The sequence below is a fragment of the Lagopus muta genome, chromosome 4 (genome assembly GCF_023343835.1).
Source record: "Lagopus muta isolate bLagMut1 chromosome 4, bLagMut1 primary, whole genome shotgun sequence".
In the NCBI taxonomy this organism is placed as follows: Eukaryota; Metazoa; Chordata; class Aves; order Galliformes; family Phasianidae; genus Lagopus; species Lagopus muta.
The window spans coordinates 56,277,118-56,296,908 of record NC_064436.1 but is presented as its reverse complement, the minus strand read 5'-3'; positions in this window follow the sequence as shown (position 1 = coordinate 56,296,908).

The window sequence follows — 19,791 nt, the reverse complement described above, 5'->3', positions numbered from 1 at the left end:
AACATCTATCACTTTAGTAACGCTGTTAGACATCTTTTAAATAGATACTTAACAGAATTACAGACATGTTGGAGAAGATAGCTTATATTCACTGAAAAGGCTACTGTAGTGCATTAGCCTTTAGATACAGTAATAGGATCTTTTCCATGTATTAACAATCCTCTACACAAAAGATTTCTTAAAACTTTTTAAACAGCTTTACCTAGTCAAGGTTACAAAGCACAAATGGGTAACTAAACGATATGTGGCCACTGAAAAAGTATTGCCTGTATCCATTCAGATTTTGATTGCTTGATTTTGATTGATAGGAAAAAGATGAGTCTACTCCTTTAAAACTAAATGTATATTTTAAAATTGAGAATGGCATAACAACTATCACTTTTTTTCAACAGAATCGCATCGGATTTAAACAAAATCCACTGACTTGTCCCCTCTGACATGACCTGGGGCAAGCAAAACACTGAGGCCAATTCTACATTGAAACCTACAAAGTTTTGTACTCAATTTCCATTTGCTCCTTTGGTAGTTGCAAAATCTAGCAATGTTAATGCTAGTAATGTAATTTGACACTGTAAACAACTATTTTTAGAGTAATATTTTCTTAAATAGGTAGAGATGTACACTGTTTTGGCCAAACTCCTTTTGACAGCAAGAGGAGCTCGACATTCAAGAAGAGGCCCTGCTATATACTGCTGCTGTCCTTTGCAGGTACACGTTGTTGCACGATTATCTACCTCAGCTGAGCATCCGTCACTCACCAGGGACTGAACTGCTTCCAAATTTGTATCAGCTTCTGATTCCCACTTCTACTTCTCAATCTTAATCAAGAGTGTCCAAACAGAGTGGTACACCTATACCTACGATTTAGCCATTTATTTGGTTCAAATTTCAAAGCACTCAGGATCAGGAAATATAAGCCCAAGCATTTGGCAAGGCACCCAAAAGTAATAGAAAAAAATACGTTGTGTGGAACAAACGATGAATCAGTCTTTTATTCATTTTTCTGCAAGGTTTGTAGCAAATAAATGAGCCTTTCTTTCTGGTGCTACCACAGCATAAAAAGAGAATCACTGGAACATGCTGGAATAGCCATAAAAAGTGAATAAAAAATAGCAAGAATGGCTCTCAAATGCCTGCATAAAGCTAAGTCAGGGCTATAAAAACTGCTGCATCTAATTCCATAATTTCTTTCTGCGTTTTCATGCAGTCAGCCATTCCGAATGGTCCTAGAGTTCACTGTCCAAGGATATTGCAAAAAAAATCTTATCTAATCCTTAATAAAAATTATTTTTATTACCATTATTTCCTACTGATGTCATGATTACTAAAAAAAAGGATGTTAACTTCAAACCAAATAATTACTAGAATAGAACATTCACCTTTTTGCTTCCCCTCCCCCAAGATTTTTATAGACATACATTTCATTTGGTTTTCTGTACATCCCTTAACAGTTTGTGAATTTTCATTCCTCTCTAAGATATGAATATATTATACTAAGAGATATTATATAAATGAGACCATTATTCAAAATGAGAACCTTCTCCACTAACAGCATCACTATTTGCAGAGTATGAGACAAAATAAATGTCTCCCATGAGTGACTAAATGCAAAATAAAAAGTAACCACTCAACTTTAATAGTTTAAAAATGCTATTAAACATAATGGCTCCTCAACATTCAAGCAGCACTATGTTTTAAGTGATCTTCATTTTTAAAGAACTATTTTATTTACATTTAAAATATTGATGGTGCATAAAGTTCTGTTCGTGTGCTAATGATAGTCAAAAGTATTTAAAATAATTGCCACAACCTGAAGTCATAAGTTTGCTCTGTCCTTAGGCCACTGGAGATTCCAGCACTAAAAACATAAACAGCATCTGAAGAAATAATAAGAAACACCTACACCACTCCATGTAATTCTTGAAAGAATATCTAAGTTTCCTAGTGACCAAAAAGAAGAAAAATCAAAGCAAAGGCTCCTAGATTATTAAGCAATAAAGTAGTAACTCAATCTGTGTTTTCTTACTGGTTGTGAAGAATTCTGGCCCTGGGTATATGATCCCAGAAATTAACTCTTTAGATAGCCTTATTATCAAAGTTTCTGATGTACAGAAAGAGCAATTTCAAAATACTACAAAGATCAAGCTTGCATTTGAAAGGGTGAAAAGAGAGAAAGTTTGCTTTTTCTTTGTGTCATTATTTTTATATTTTAAAAAGGTCACATTATTATTTCTTGTGCTGCCCAGGGTTATAAAGCAATATGTTAAGGAGACAGTAGAATGTATTTTCCAGATTACTTTGCTACCTGATATCAAACAAGTACAGTATTCATACAGTATAGCAAGATGTGTTCTGAGCAACAGCTGAATTTGTGGGTACTACAAAAACAAACCAACAAAAAAAACATTACAGGCCAGCACAAAGATGTATCAGCCTGGTGTAGTCTAGCAGATGACATGAGTGGCCAGGATGGCTGGATGTATCTCTGGGAGGGAACTCCTGGGAGGGAAGCAGATCCTGCTTACGTGGCAGGAGTGCGTGCTTTCATCACATGGGCTGGAATCCGTGTCCTGGTCTTTTCCTGCAGGACTTAGTCAAACTTTCTGTGTAGTTCCATGTCTTACTGAAGAGCCCTCCAACTTACTGCTTCTTAAGGTAACCAGTTTAAAAAAAAAAAAAAAAAAAAAAAAAAAAGAGAAAAAGAGAGAGAATGTCCAGACCCACTTACCAAAGTTTAACAAGTAATGAGAAATACTGGGTTTGAAACATGCCAAGCACCAGCCACAGCCTTACTTTAATACTGGATAAACAACTCAGAGGCTGTGTAACCTCAAGAAAATTCCCAAGACATACTAGCTGGTACTGAGATGACAAAGACTTAGCTGTCAGCATCCCCAGAATTAGCCAGGATGCTAAAGCAGATGAACACTCACTGGTTAAATAAACAAGAGATCTACCATTTATGGTTGTTGTCGTGTTTTTCTTTTTTTTCATTAGTAGCTTTACTTTCTATCTTGCAATCAGGAAAATCAAGCTCAGACTATCTAGAATAGATAAATATTTATTCTAGAAGAGACCAATTAGAAAAACTTTTTTTTCAAATAATATTGTTTAATCATTAAATATAATAAATCTAGAATGCTTTTAGACTCAAGCAGAATTTTTAGAGGCAGGAAACCTTAAAAACACTAACATTCTTCAAGCTGAAAAAGCCTGTTGGAAATCCCAGCACTGGGGCAGAAGGAAAACTCTTCCCAATGTAACGAGTATCAACAGTGAGAGATACATGACAGACAGTAGGTGACTCTGGCATATTCTGCAGAACTCCACAGACTCTTTCACATCATCTCATTTTTCATTTTGTAAATTTAGTAAGGTAGTATGTAAAAGACCCCACTGAAAGTGAGTCCAGTTGGAGTAAACTTTGCATATGCAGATAATTTAGATTAAACAACTTGTCCAGTGTCACACAGCAGGACAGATGCAGAGCTTAGATGGAATCCAGACACACGGCTATGCAGCAAACTATCTATTCTTCCTTTGCATTCCCTGGCTGACTTCTCTTGGCAGGGGAGGCCAGGCATGGGCTCCAGCCACCAATGTGCTGCTGACAGCTCGGAGCTGCATGTCCACTCACAACCACTTTGTGTCCAGCCAGCATTTCCAACTGCCATAACTCTTAGATAAAACACAGGCCCCTCTAAGTCCCAATACCAAATCCTGTAGTGTCTCTATCAATACTACAACATTCTCTTCAGACATCACGGATACCCACCCCTACACTGAAATCCAATCACCCAGTATACTTCTTCCTCAACATCATTTGTACTGCTCCTTTTTTCCCCTCCTTTTAGAGTCAACACCCTCCTCGCACATCATAAAAGTCTCCATATACCGTTCATAAGTGCAGCACATTGTAAAACACATCTGTGCTCCCTCTGATCGCATTCCCTCCCCACATTTTGAACCTCCACCTCTTTCCCTCGGATATGGCCTTTTCCTCAAGGCCCACACAGCCGTGCCGTGAATCAGCCTTGGTTGCCATGGCTACAACTCCAGTCTCACATCCAGCCTTCCATTCCCCACTGGCGATTCCAGGCTTGCTTTCAAGACGCCCAGGATATTTGAAAATCCTTTCGATATTCAACCTAGTCTAATGACCAACATCTATCTTGACATCTATAAGAATGTGTCAGCATCTCAGTCTTGTCAAACAGCAGTGTGTCATCTTTGATTTGCAGAGCTTTTGAATGATGGATCCTTAGCAAAACCCCTGTTTCTTGCAGACCACCAAATACCCTGACTCACAGCTCAGAACTCTAGTAAAGGACAGTGGTCTTGTGGGCTGCCTGTGTACTTCTTGCTATGGCCTTATGATGAAGTTTGGAAAACAATCTATTTTTTTCTTTTTTTCCACAAGGAATATTTTCAAATCAATGATACTCAACAAGCAGGCTTCAGGCTAAGTTAAAACTGATAGATCAATGCAGTCCACAACATTGTATCTGGAGCAAAACAGCTACATGGACAGCATTACAGCATCTACCTGCTTCACAGCTCCTGAAAATGACACGTGAAAGGAGAACAAGAAATGGAAATAAAAAGAAAAAGCACCTCCTTCTTTTGCACTGCCTGCAGACTTTAAAATAACAGGAAAAGGAACTGCAGCAGATCTCATGATTCCTGTTCTAAGAATGGAAGGAGGGCAGAGGCATTCCAACATGAGCTCTATCACCTTTTGGGGAAGGGTGAAGGATGGGAAGAAGTACCCAAAGCTCTTGTGGGGACTGGAAGAGATGACACAGCAACATGTTCAAGAGCATGTGAGAAAGAAAGGAAAGGAAGTAACTTCATAAGCAAGAGTGAGACACAGCCCTTCTTTCCCAGGGAAACACAAGGTCATGAACAGATGATTTTGCTTCAGCTGTGACTATCTGACGTCATTAATAATCTCTTAAGTACCTTCCACACCTAAGTTTTATCTGCCTCATATCATATAGCTTTACTGGAGCAGATGCCATGCTTACATTTGTATCTTGCCAGCAAAAAAAAAAATAAACTACACATGTAGAAAACAGCTGCTAAACTGCATTCAGAGCTTGGAGGGATCATGATATTTTATGCCTTGAAAGTGTTGGATTAAAAAGAAAATGATCAACCTTTTCTTATACCATTATTTGAGCTTGGAGTTTCATCACAAGTATTATCTTTCTTCTAGATCTTTCTTTAATAATGTGCCTTGTTTGACTTGCAGCCTCAATAGAATAAAATATTAAACATTTCCAAAGAGATACGATGCAGACAAACAAATCATGTATATTGTGTGGATTGGCTAGAATTTTATTTAAGAGACATTCTCAATTTGTACCAGTCCTTGAAATAGTAATTCACATTGAAGGTACTTATTCCATACCTGAGTATACCCATTGGTACACTAGCTCTGCACCTTTGCCTTTGGACAGTTTTTAGTGGAGGGTACAATAAGAAAGAGAATCAAATCTTTTGTCATTAATGGTATTTTTGCACATCATGACAGGTTCTCAGTCTCACTGCAGCCCTGAACTGACAATAGGCTGTTTTGAACCTGGTGTTTTCTCGAGGGAGAATAACCCAGTGGCACTGGACAGACACTGGATAGGAGTGGAGGCAGCAAGTCTCTCTTGCATAGGTGTGGTTGGTGAACCAGAAGAATTGTCTGTAAAGCCCACAAGGCTTTAACCTTCATGAGTTGCAGCGCCTTATTACTTCGTGGGATTTTTACCATTTTATTTTTCTCAAAGTTTTTCCAGACTAATCTTTGATGCAAGTTAACATGCTTAGGAGAATGGTAAAACAAGACTTGTCCTTCCTTATCAATCACAGACACATGGAACAACTGTGGTCTAACCCTTACTGTATCCATGCACGAGTACATAGACAAAGAAAAAAGATATCTCCCAATCTCAGGTAAGTTCAGACCTTGAGTTCTATTTCCACGGCTCATCTCTTCTTTGCTGTGAAAGTAATTTTAAATAGCAACCAAAAAAACAGAGATTCCTTTTTTTTATTACCTTCAAACACATCAGACTAAAGAATGAACCAGAATCTCTCTCCTTTTGATTATTTTCTATTTTACTGAAAACCAAATAATTATTCTTGTTCTTTCAAACCATACAGTGAAATATATGTCTAACATTTTCACTGTGATTCCATGGTCAGATGAGCCTGGTGCTCGAGTCCCACCACACTCATTTGTAGAAATTTAGCTTTCTCTCACTTCAGCCTTTCTTTGTCTCTCCACCACATTTCATGTTCATATTTTGAAATTTAAACAAAGCTTTTTTTCCATTTCTTTATAATTTTCATGTTCAGGAATATATATTAGTCTAAATATATAACTCCAAGTCTTTACAGAGATTTCTAGCATGACTAGTTTTTGCATGAGGAATATGCAGATGCAGAGAAATACAGTAAAACTCTGATACATTCTCTGCCTAAATACAACACTCAAACATGTTTGGAATCCTCAAAGGATCCTCTGGGATTTCCTCCCATAACACATCTTCTAAATCATGCAAATCTGCTTTAGGTCTGGCTATTCCATCCACTCTTGGCTCTCATTCCTCTCTAGTGCTTGGTAGCAGACACTTTTTCACACACATTCCATGTACTTTGATAAGACTTGATCAGAAACATTTAGCATACCTCATCTGATAACTCATTTCTCTATGTAACAACCTCAATTCTTTCTATTTACATTTACAGGGCTGTTGCCATGTAAACCGTCTTTGATTTCTGTCCCAGTGTAGAGGTGAAACAATGAATGTAAAAAGGTGTGCAATCAAAACAGAAACTGACACTTACGGAGACTCTGTAATGTCAAGCAGGGTTTGGAAGTTGTTCATAAAAACATTTGCAATTGTCATTGCATGCAGTATTGCTCTCCATACTGGGTGCATAAGGTTGGTAGCTAGATTTTAGGCAATGGTTTTACTTCTCATGCAATGATATGTTTATCTGAGATGAGAATGAGGCAGGAAGAGAGTTCTCTCTGACCAGTGAACAGAAGAAATACAGCATTGCATCTACACAGTAATGTTTAGCTTAGCTGAGGTCAGGAAAAGGATTGTTCTATTTGTAGTGATAGTTAGCTATATACTAGTTAGCACTATATATATGTAGTTAGCAGTATATGTGTACTGCTAGTATTGCTCTTTTTCTGCTTGTGTTTTCCTTTTATTCACCCCCAATGCATTATGTCCCCAAGTTCATTTTTCCCTGGTAAAGAGGTCCTTTTGGACCTTCCCATTTCTACCACTATTGTTCCTATCTTCCCCTTGGCTCTGCTTTCAGAGATGTAGTTCCTTTCTCCCTCATGCAACTGAAGCCACCAATAGTACACTTCCTCATCTTTTACAAACCTTATTGCTCTATAAAAAGCTTATGTTTCAAGGCACATTTGGAAATATATTTAAAAAAAAAAAAAAAAAGGAAAAAAGTCTCCATGCATGAAGATAAGCGGTCAGTTTTCCACAAAATGCCAGGGCTCTTTTTTTCACTCTGTACTTCAAAATTCCCTAGCACCTTTTGCTGCTCTTACTCCCTCCTTCCCTCCTAATTATTATTTTTTTTTGAGAGAGAGAGAGAACAGTTTGAGTTTGATCAATATAAAATCTGTGATTTTTCTAATTGTGATTCGTTACAGCTTCTCTAAATTGGTTACTTGAGGAATAAAGACTAACCTTTTCAAACCTCTCATCCGGAAATATTATGATAATGAGCAGTGCCTGAGCTTCACAGAGGATGCCTGCAATATTACTACACTACTGAACAGATAGATCTCTTATAACAGTGAAAGGTTGCTTTCAGAAAAAGCATCTTTATGGAAATGTTTAGCCCTTTTGATATTAACAATTCAGGCTTACTTCCTATTTTATGAATTTACCAGAAGACCACCTAGATGACATTTGTTTTTAAATGACACACTATTATTTAACACAGAAAAATACGTATTTCTACTCCAATCCTTGCAACATTTTTATAGGAATAGTCTTTAGAAAGAAGATTGCCCAAATGAAATATATTTGTCCGTGGGTGATGAGGAAGGAAAACTGCAAACTAAAGCCTATTTAATGTAGTCCAATTTATACAAAATCTCATAGTAAAGTCCACACTCAAACATTTTAGTGCTAGGTATCCAACAAACACTCAAAATGGCTCTGTGCAGTGCACACAGATGTTGATGTTACAGAGCAAAAGACACTCCAGTTGATTTTTTTGGGGAAAAGAGAATTTACAAACATTTATTTTAGGAGGTCAAAAGTGCATTTACTCTCTTGAACAAGATATTTGCGATGCTATTAGGCAGAGTAATTTGTGGAAATCTATACTTATTACAGATTATAAAAAGCAAACTACAGTTTGAATTTAACTGCAGTATCACAGAATCAGAGAATCGATATTCAACATGATTTTTGTTATTTTCAAATTAAGTCTTCTAGGCAACTGTTTCTTAATGTCTGTGCAGTGCCATTTTATGGCACTAATGTTACAGTACACTAAAGCATTCAGACAGTATTGCTGACTCCAGTGCAACAATTTGCATACTTGCAGTTAAGTGCATACTTTTTGGGACCAGGACTTAATACTTCCTTTCATTGCTTGTATGTATTGCAAATGGTTTCTGATTCCTTCTGGATGCGGGATAGCTAACACGTTTTAGTCCCTGGGTCTCCAGCAAGCATAATATAAAACCATAAGCTTGTTTTCTTTTTTTACTGCTGTTTTGTCCCAGTGCAGACTAGCTAAAGGTGCAGTTACAGGCTTCCACTCCAGAGAAGCTTTGTCCCAGTATCCAAGAAAAGTAATCTCCTGGCTATGCTAACAGTCATCCAAAAACCTCCCATATAATCTAATTGAAGTATCGATTCTCAAGCTAGGGCTTCTATTTAACATTCTAGAGAGAAAGAAAAGAGGGAGAAAAAAATTTTACAGGCACAGCAATACAAGTGTTCCACAAAGCTTCCTTTAGCTTCTGTTGCTTTACTTTCATTTATCATAAAGGTTATTATTGTAAATAATTTCTTTTCTGCATAACAACAGTATCCCTCCCCTCTCTGAAATGCATCCTCCTTTTTATTTCCAACTGCAAATTCTTAAACAGAGAACATACATTTTCCTTAATAATAAAGTCTAACTGCAAGGAGGAAGAGAAGAATGAAAACTGCTCCATCTCAGCATCACCTCCCATTACTTATGTGTCTAGACAGCTGGTAGCACTATTGGTATGACAGAATCTTTCTCAGCTTTTTTTTTTTTTTTTCAATTTGGTTTGGTTTTTTAATTTAAGAGGAGAATAAAATAGAAGCTTGCAGTTTGCATTTGAAAAAATCCATCAGAAACCTACTTTATCTTTTGTTCAGACTGCAAGATCAACCAATTCCCCTGATAATTCTTTCCTATGAATATTAATTAAGTTACAACTACAGCCTGTTTACTAATCTATTAAAAATAATGCAAGCATTATGGGGACAAGATATTTAGTGGCACGGATTAGAGAACGTATTTTGAACGTTTCACTAAAAACAGTCTCCATTCTGACAATTCTGTATGTGCAAGCCTTATTTTATGGAAAGCTCTATAGGCTGTTGGCAACATGTGACATTCTCCCATATTTTTTATAAAGCAAGTCAGGACTACTTCTACCAATATCAAAAATACTTACAAAAGTATTCTGTACCATTACCTCATCACAGACTTTTTAGTTTATGTAACTGGAATATTTTCAATTAAAAAATGACTTTCATTTATCTAAATGCCATTATGAGATTTGTTCTTGATGGTAAAAATATTTCCCAGTATTATAATATGCTGAAAGTTAGGGGTTAAAAGCACTTCTCAATTGTTTCTCTGATAGAAACATATATTTACAGATTTTTCAAGTACTGAATTAAGCAACTCCAGCAAGATAAACTTTTCACAGAACAGGCTGAAAAAGTCAGCTCCGAAAGGTCTTCCAACTTCACTTTTAAAACAGTTAGCATCAGAGAATAACACTATGAGTTCTTCATGGCCAACTCTTGATACTTCAGATAAGACCTAAAAATAAAGTTGTGACCTTTTCAGAACTTGGTGAAAAACGTGAGTAGCCAAACAGGCCGATAATTAAGAGCCATACTTTACTCCAGTCTTGTAGTTTTGTTTTTGGACAATGATGCTGAAAAACAGGACATCTGGCAACTACCTAAATTAGTACTGTTTCTGCTTCTTTTCCATTGGAATTATGAATAGAAATTTAAATCTTATTTAGGACAAAGATATACCTTCAAGTAAAAAGGGAAGCCACTCTATCTGAAAGCGGGGATCTTAACTTCTATAGGAACAACTTCCAGAGCAGCCATTCCCTTCCAACAAGTCTTAAAAAATCTTAGCCCACATTTTCAGTGATGACTCTGCACTAAAAAATTTTCACAGGAATTATTTCAGGAGAGCAACCACTGCGCTAGGAGAAGCCTATGGGAAAGAACAGTTCTGGTTTCCAATGCCACTAACCAAGAGCAGCCTCCATCAGCACGAGGTCTGTGCTCCACCCAGGACACAGAAGAGTTGAAGAATAGGAGAACAGACACTGGGAATCAAGGATCTATCATGGGACAAATGTAAATATACTGCTGGAAATATCACTAGCTCATTTTGTGCTATTTGAATATTCACAGAAAAACAAGAATGTTGCCAAATTCCAGATCCTCGTGTCTGTTCAGAAATAAGAGCAGAGACATTACTAACCTCATTGCTTCAAAAATAATTAAGAAATATTTTCTTCAGTGTCCTCTCATGAATTATGGTTAATCTTTCATGGATCTGTAAGTTTAAAACCTGGTTTAGAAACTTCTAATTAACTGTTCAGGTTTGGTTCTTGATCTGTCATGTTTACAAGGTATTTAACAGTAAACTGCATTAAAATTACTCCTATTTTGATGGCAGGAGCTTGGTCTAATGTGATTAAAAGTCTCATAGCTGTCCATAATATACAAAGTGAAGCGGAATATATGCACTATTTTAGCATTTTTTACCTCTAGAAGTGCCGATCCAAGACTGCTAAAGTCCAGGAAGATGTCTAGTATCTCCTGATTTATCTCTGTTGCCTCAAATGTAGGGATGTTGGAGGAGAATTCAGGTGTGAAGCACAAGAGATGACAGCTAACTATACCTTAGCTTTCATTTTCTGTAACAGGTAACAAATGAGATTGTTATATGAGTCCTCCTCCATTAACTTTACATTTGGGTTCCTCTTTATCATTTCTCCCCTTTCATTAAGGAATCACCAGAACAAACTCCATGCCAACTGTCCCACAAAGTTGATAAAATGCACAAATCCTGTGCACTCTGCCATACCTCGGATTCAGAGGACGTCACTGTAACTATCAGTGCTGTTCTATTAACAGATGTAGAATATACAAATTCTGAATGGCTCAGCACAGCTTTTTGCCCTATTCAGCAGAAAGACTGAAGTGAAACCATATCCTGATCAGTGAAGTACAGAGGAATTTTCTGTAATATTTCTCTAATGTTTCAGCAACACAGAAATTTCCTGGCCTAATCATGCTCCTTCATTATGTTGTTCTTCTAAAGTTTATCGAAAGAGTCTCTGCCCAGTTAGCCCATTTACTAAAAAGTAAAAGCAGCTTCATCTAATGACTACTAATGAGGTAATTTTTTTGTTGTTGTTGGTCATGTTGAGAAGCATCTCCAAAATCTCTTTGGAAAGGACTCAGGCAATGAAAACAAGACGTTATACATCCCCAAAATTAAACACAACAAAAAAAGAAAGGAATTTGAAGTGCACCTTTCTCATCAGCACAACTGCAACAATTACTCACCCTTCCTTCCCAAAGGCCCAACATCAATATGATGTTGCCATTTACTGAGAAGGACCTTTGTGATGCCCATAATGTCAGAGGCTGCCAGACTAGTTGCTTCAATCTGACCGTGTGAAACACCTTTTGAGGCAATCTTGCATCTCAGTCTGCTTTCTATGTTTGCAGGAGAAAGTACAATGAATGATTCAGAACTGACTATCCTGGTGATAGCAGTGACAGAAAGGTTCAGATATCAACTCCAGCCGTTGTGGCACACTTCAGTGAACAGTTTCTCCCTAACTAGCTTATAATTACATTTTTATTTTAGTTTTTTTTACACCACAGATGAGTAAGTTCTGAGACCGATATGAGTGTAGGTTTCTTTGAAAGAAATAGTACATTTATGAGGTTAATGTGGCAATATCCTATTAAATCCTCTTTCAAAAGTTGACAAATGTCATAGACTATGAGGTAAAAACTCTTCTAATCTAACTGGAGGATTGTTTTTAAGAAATCATCTGATTGGAAAGTAGATTGATTCTAGCACAGAAAAAGTCTTTTTTTTTTTTTTCCTTTGAAATTGTTTTCTTGAAAAAAAGGAAAGCTGAGATGCATAACACAGTAATATCAATCAAGAATAGCTGTATCTCCCATTACAGTGCTGGAACTCAGACCTTATTTGCTTATTTTTATTTTCTCCTTCCAAAACTGCTTTGTGACACCTTGTCACCTTTGTGACAATATGAAAGTAATCAAACAAAATTCTGTTGTTTCCTTCCAATCTTCTGAAACTACCTGAATTATAGAGAAAGAGGGTGGTAAAAATTCAAACTGTTTACATTGTTTACACATGCTGGTTTAGTTCCTCCTACTAGTTTAGCTTTACAGAACACAGAGGCAGCTTTGCAGTGGTATCCAGCTACTGCAAACTCATTGCTTCACCACAGAAGCAATCCTTCTGGCCACTTATTCAGCAAGACTATGAATTATTAGGTTTTTTTTGTCTAAAGAGTTACCATGTATTTAGAGGGCTGGTAAAGAAGCAAGTAGGGTGCATGCAAAGGAGGTTCTTAGTAGCAGGATGACTTTGTTTTCTATATTTAAATTTTAAAAGGAATAAATCTTGTTTGCAAACTCCAGAAGAACATGATACGTTTTGCCACATGCTCAGGATTGTTGAGCAGTAAATTTTATTTCCCTTTCTAACACCACTTTTCTCCACAGCAACACACTTCCATTTATACATACACACCAGAAGAATATTCACACATGCTCACAGATCCACAGCCATTCCTTCATCTGATTTCTATGAGAGTTCACCTCAGACGGTAACAAAGCAGCACTTGTGATGTAAATATGGAAGAACCACACTGACAGCCAGTAAGCCATGAGGTTCTTCCATCTATCGATCAAGTTGTCACTCCTACTTCAACGCAGGTGAAGAAATGTCAAATAATATTTACAGAAAGCTAAGCGTTCCAGCAAGTGTCAGGGGGAGCTTATTGGCTCCAGACACCTGTTTTTTACATTTTTTCTTCAGTGAAAACAATTTTTGCAGGAACTGTTAAGTCACACAGTTTGTCTGCTTTTTTTTTTTGCCTCCTTTAGGTTACTAGTTTTCATCAGAGCTTGAGTAGAATATGAATGTTATGGGATACTTGAGAGACAACAGGTGCCACTCACAAATAAGAAGTAAGTGCAGGGTTGTCAGTGAAGATAATAACACTGGAATGTGAAATAATAGTAGTAAGTAACTGAAGAAAAGAATTGTCAGATGAGACAGCTGAATTGGCATGTGAGTCTCTCGTAAGATATTGAGTCTTTGGCTTGGAGAATCTGACTCTCTTTTACTATGATTTACAGAGTCTCAGTCTTTCATCTTAAACTGGAAGGAATCAGACAAGCAATACCATGTCCAGAATCACTTAAATTTAATCCTGGTGGTCTGCAGATGCTTGTGACCACTCTCATTAGAGTGGGGGGTTGCTGGGTGGAAACCACAAGGGTTTTTAAACTCCACTCACTACTTAGTGTCAGCTCAAGTCCTGACAGTGCTGAGATAAGAAAGCCAAGTTATTGTTTGCTTCTGGCACTTATTTCTTCTCACCTAACACATGAAAATTATATCACTAACTCGTGTAGATTAGAAACATAAACTTACAGGAACACGTGTGATAGGGAAACTCGATTCCTCTCACAGACCCCCAGCTTCCCTGCAGCAGGCCTGGCACGCAGTTCCTCAGCAAGCAAAGAGGCAGCAAGACCTCTTCTTTTCATCGCCTTCTTGCAGTCTCCATAAGGGAAATCTCAAGTGCAAGCAAATCCTCATCCCTCCCTTTCCCTAAATCATTTGTTTCACAGCAATGTGTCATGATACTCCACACAGAGAGTTAAATTTGTATGCTGGCACACCTTCAACCATGCTCTTGGCCTTGGTAAACAAAATTACACAGGTATCACAGCACACTTCGTAACATGAGGACAAGAAGTAAAACTTGGCCCATAAGGGAAAAACTGCAGGAGAAACAACTCAAAAGATTATTTTGGGTGTGCAGTGGTTTTAAAATAAATAAGTGAATCAGCTAGTACACAAACATGGCTGAGGAAAAATAAATATTCAGATGGGCTCCGCTGCTTCGTTATTTCCCCCGATGCTTTTCAGACATCTTCACTCTCAAGCACTTAAAACACACACTAAAAATATTTGTTACTCCCTTAAGCCATTTTCAGCCTACCTGCCTGGTGCACAAATACAGTTCCCTTGCAACTGCAAGCTGTACTATTGTGTTAATAATTTTCTCTCCAATTCCACTGAGGTACCCAAAAGAACTTGAAAGGAAAATAAAAAATTAAAAAGGCAAAGGATCTTTTAATATATACTGTGAAACAGCTCTGAGGCCTTAATCCTAGATGCCTTTTTACCTCCTTCTGTAACACATACACACAATTTTTTTTCTCAGTAATGTAAAGATGCTCAGCCAGAAAAATAAATAAATATTTAGATTGCAACATGTTTTACCTAAAACACAGGGGTATGAGAAAGAGTTTCTCACTGACATCACAACTGTGCCCAGAAATCATGCATCACAAATTTTTTGAGGAGGTGACTTGTGACCTGTCACACTGAATCCCATTCCCATCACAGTCCCTTACTACTGGGCACTGGTACTGCAACACGCCATTTCACTACTGTTGCCATGAGATGAGATGGCTCGAGTCACGTCTCCATTTAATCAGCATGGAGCCAAGGTGGAAGATCCTTTGAACAAAATCCATATCATTTTTATTTGTAACATTTGGCACACATGGGGACTGAAAACTCTCCGGTGCATAGAGCAGAGTTTGGAGGATAAAAGCTGTATGTGATTGTTTTTAATTTTCCATGAACTCTTCAGTCCATTTTATGTACCTCAGCATCCTGACAGAAAGAAGCACAGTCCAGACAAAGTGACAGAATTAAAAAATATCTGTGGCACCGGTCTGGGTTCACTTTTGCCTTCTGGAATTAAGAGGTGGGTAGGAATTTTTTCTCACATACTTCTATTGCTTTTTTGTGTGTGAATTTATCAGTCACTCCAGTCAATAAATATGAGCACCATCCTTGTCTATATAGGAGAAACTAAAATTAATAGAAATAAGTAAGTGATATTTAAACAATTTAAGTGAAAATCACATTTTGAAATTAAATAATTATTTCATTAAAAATAATAAACCCACTTAAAAAAAATGAAGTTACCGCAGACTGCGTGAAAGGCCTAAAGCAGGGTTAAAGTATCTCATTAAAATTTTAATACTACAGTTTGTGTTTTAATCAGAATTTGTAACAGTAGTCCTTGAAGAGCAGGGGAGAGTAGATACTTTTTCTATTTCTCCATTTTAACTAATTCAGCGATTTGGCAATGAGAAACAAAGCAACAGTCTGTATCTTGAAGAAATACAAACTTATTTTCAATCTCAAATTTTAGGGCCAGAACTAGACATTAGTGATTGAGATCTATTAATTCTGAAGTCCTGGCAGTCAGTCACCAAAAGCCACCATGTCAGTTCTTTAGTTGCAGAAAATACTTATTTTATTAAATATTTTTATTTTGTGTGTGAAACATTTTGATAAATTTACTTAAATTTTCAGATTGTTCAAATTTCTTGATGTGCATTACTATTTAAATCTAGTAAGTGATTTCCAACTGCCTCCAAAAGGTGGTCAAAATACAAAATACTAGAACATTAAAACGTTCAGTGCTTGAACTTCAGATAACCTGAATAGGTGGTGTTTTTTCTTTAGGAATACCCTAAATATGAATTATTTAAGATGCAGCAATTGCCTTCTCTATTGTAAATGTAATATTTTGCAACAAATCAACACTCAAAAGTAACTTCAGTTTTTAAAATACAAATCCATTGACCATCCACTAATTAAAACTAATTCTTCTTCCATAAGGCAGCAAAGAGATTGTAAGGGGGAAAAAAAAAAAAAAAAAAAAAAGTGCTCTTAGAAGTCTGTTACTTAAAACAAGTTTCACTGCTTTTAAATCAGTAATAAAAATGGCTATTTAAATTACTTTCATGTCAATCCATCCCCCTGCTCTGCACAGAGCTATTTAAGATGACAAAAAGACAGACTAAAGTATATCTTCACTTGTGTTACTGTCAAACCTGGTAAGGTTCATATTTATCATGCTGTACTAATATTTCTTAAGTCTCAAATTTTTGTGGCATTGAGTAATTCAATGGAGAAAGATATATACATTACTATACATTACTACAAACACAGAGGATTCTTTATTTGCTAGAATAAAGGAAAAACTTATGTATATGAAAAAACATCTTGAGTAGATGACATGTGACTGAGAGCTTCCATTGTAATAAAAAGATAAAACAGTAACAACTGGCTACCAGCAGAAGCACAGCAAACACAAGATTATCACTGTCTTCTCTAATACCAACAGCAAGAGGGAAATTAATATGAAAAAAAATATATCTGTAAATCATTTTTAAAAAAACAAAAACAGGTTTGCGCTGCATGTATCACTTCAACTATATATGTAGGTAAAACTTATTCAGGTAGAAACCAGGAGAAAAGATACTAAAAGAAAAGGTACTAAAATGCCTGTAGCAAACAGCCAAGATCAAAAGTCTGAAAACACCTCAGAAAGCACATCAAGGCCAGGAATAAGGTTTGCAATGTTATTGCCTTCTGCCTTTCTCCTCCAGCCCCTCACACCAGTGAAGTGATACAGGGGATTTTATGCAATATCCAATAGACAGATCAGGGGATTTTATGCAATATCCAATAGACAGATCCATGTTTGTCTGTTTGAATCAGGAACACCTATCTAGTATGATGAACCCTGTAAAAAACTGCAAGCAAATACTATGTTTGACTAGTCTAGATGCTTAAGCTTGCTCAAGCTTATACTCAGACCATGGAGTGTAGGTCTATTTGTCTCCTGTCAAAGGACAATGCTGGAGTGACAGCTTTGGTGGATGGGGGAAGGACGGTGGACATCATCTACCTGGACTTCTGCAGGTCTTTGACATGGTCCCTCACCACATCCTTCTCTCTAAATTGGAGAGGCGTGTATTTGAAGGATGGACTGTTCAATGGATTAGGAATTGGCTGCCTGGATCCAGCCAAAGAGTTGTGATCAATGGTTCTGTGTCAGGGTGGAGGCTGGTCATGAGCCATGAAGTGTCCCTCATGGGGCTGTCTCAGGACCAGTGCTCTACAACATCTTCATCTATGACATAGATGATGGCACTGAATGCACCCTCAGCACGTTTGCAGATGACACCAAGATGAGCAGTGCAGTTGATACATTGGAAGGAAAGGAAGCCATCCAGAGGGACCTGGACAGGCTGGAGAGTGGGCCCATAGAAACCTAATGAGGTTCAGTAAGGGTGCTGCACTTGGATCGGGGCAATCCCAGGTATTTATAAAAACTGGGGGAAGATCTCCTTGAGAGCAGCCCTGTGGAGAAGGACTTGGGGGTCCTGGTAGATGAGAAGCTGGACATGAGCCAGCAATGTGCGCGTGCAGCCCAGAAAGCCAACTGTGTTCTGGGCTTGTATAATCAATGGATATTAAGATGCTACAATCACAAACAAACAAGAGAGTTAGATGAAGTAGACTATGATAACAAAAGAGAATAAATGGAAGGCTTACCCTTATGCCGGGCTCACCCACAAAACACCAAAAAGAGAGATCTCCAGACGAGATCCTTCCTAACTGGTTGCCAGCTCTTAAATAGGTCTAGGAGGGCTGGAGCCTGGCTCCACCCCTTCCGGCAGCACAGGTGAATTGCCTTCAGCTGTGCTCCTCTGGCTGACTCATGGCTCGCCTCAGGTGATCAATCAGAGGTTCAGGCCGTGACTCAGCAGTTCCCATACAGGGCTGCACTAAAAAAGGGGTGTCCAGCAAGGAGAGGGAGGTGTGAGGCCCCATCTGGAGTACTGTGCCCAGGCCCAGCCCCCAGTACAGGAAGGACGTGGAGCTCTTGGAGCTCCAGAGGAGGGCCACTAAAATGATCTGAGGGCTGGACCACCTCTCCTATAAGGAAAGGTTGAAGGAACTGAGCTTGTTTAGCTTGGCGAAGAGAAGGCTCCGGGGAGACCTCAGTGTGGCCTTCCAGTAGTTGAAGGCAGCATGTAAACAGGAGGGGGAAGAGTTGTTTACGAGGGTGGATAGTGATAGGACAAGGGGAGGTGGTTTTAAACTGAGACAGGGGAGGTTTAGGTTAGATATTAGGAGGAAGTTTTTCACACAGAGGGTGGTGATGCAGTGGAACAGGTTGCCCAAGGAGGTTGTGGATGCCCCATTCTTGGAGGCATTCAAGGCCAGGCTGGATGTGGCTCTGGGCAGCCTGGTCTGGTGACTGGCAACCCTACATGTAGCAGGGGGTTGAAACTCGATGATCATTGTGGTCCTTTTCAACCCAGGCCATTCTATGATTCTATGACAAAGTGCAGAAAAGGAACATCCCTAATAACCATCAGCAATATATGTGGACTGCACATATCACAGTGCACTACTGAAAACAGTTGTAATTACAAAAACAGCCAGGTTGCAGCATCTTCAGAAACATAGACTAATCTTAAATTTGTACACCCAAAGCATCTGAAGAAGAAAACAAACACACTGCTATTCTGTGCTTGAAGTTTGGAAATAAAATTCTGGAATAGTAGATGAAAATTTGGGGGTGGACAGAGGAACAACAGCACAACAATTACATTGCTTCTCTATCTACCATATCCTAAACAAGCCCTCCAAGCAGAAAGGTGGTGTGCAGCAAGTGCATTACTGTGCCCAAAAATCTTTGTGCAACTACTTATCACCTCCATACCATTCTAGGACTGGCACACAAAGGGGCTACCAAGGATCTGTGTGTTCCACCCTCCGCTTTTTGACTTTAAATAGAGTCAGATTCCATATTGAGGAATCAGGTTCCTTCAAACTGATGTATAAAATCTGCTGCTAAGATAGGGGATTCTGTCAATAGTCAAATTAGACATGAATGGGGGAAGGGACATTTCCTTCTGCTATACTCAGATTTGCCAAATTTAGGTATATTTGTGACATTTGAGAAAGTTAGAGCCATCCATCAGCATCTCTGTCACTAGCTTTGGGTTTGCAAAAATGGAAACAAGATGTTGCTTTGGAATGCAGCTTTGCAAAATTCTGCAGATTTAAAAACATCTCCCCACAAGACCAAGTTTCTGTGTGTAACTAGAAGCTACCACTGTATCTTGACAAGCAATACAGGTGCTACATTAAATGACCATCTGAATGGTCATCTAATATAATGTTAGCATCAGGATACTGAACTTACTCAGATTAACTTTCCAATTATTTACATAGAACATCATGAAGCTATCAAAACACACTATGCTGTAGCCCAGAAAAACAGGCGGTGTGGTGCAGGGAAACGTGGGGGGGAAGGGAATCAGCATTCTGGTG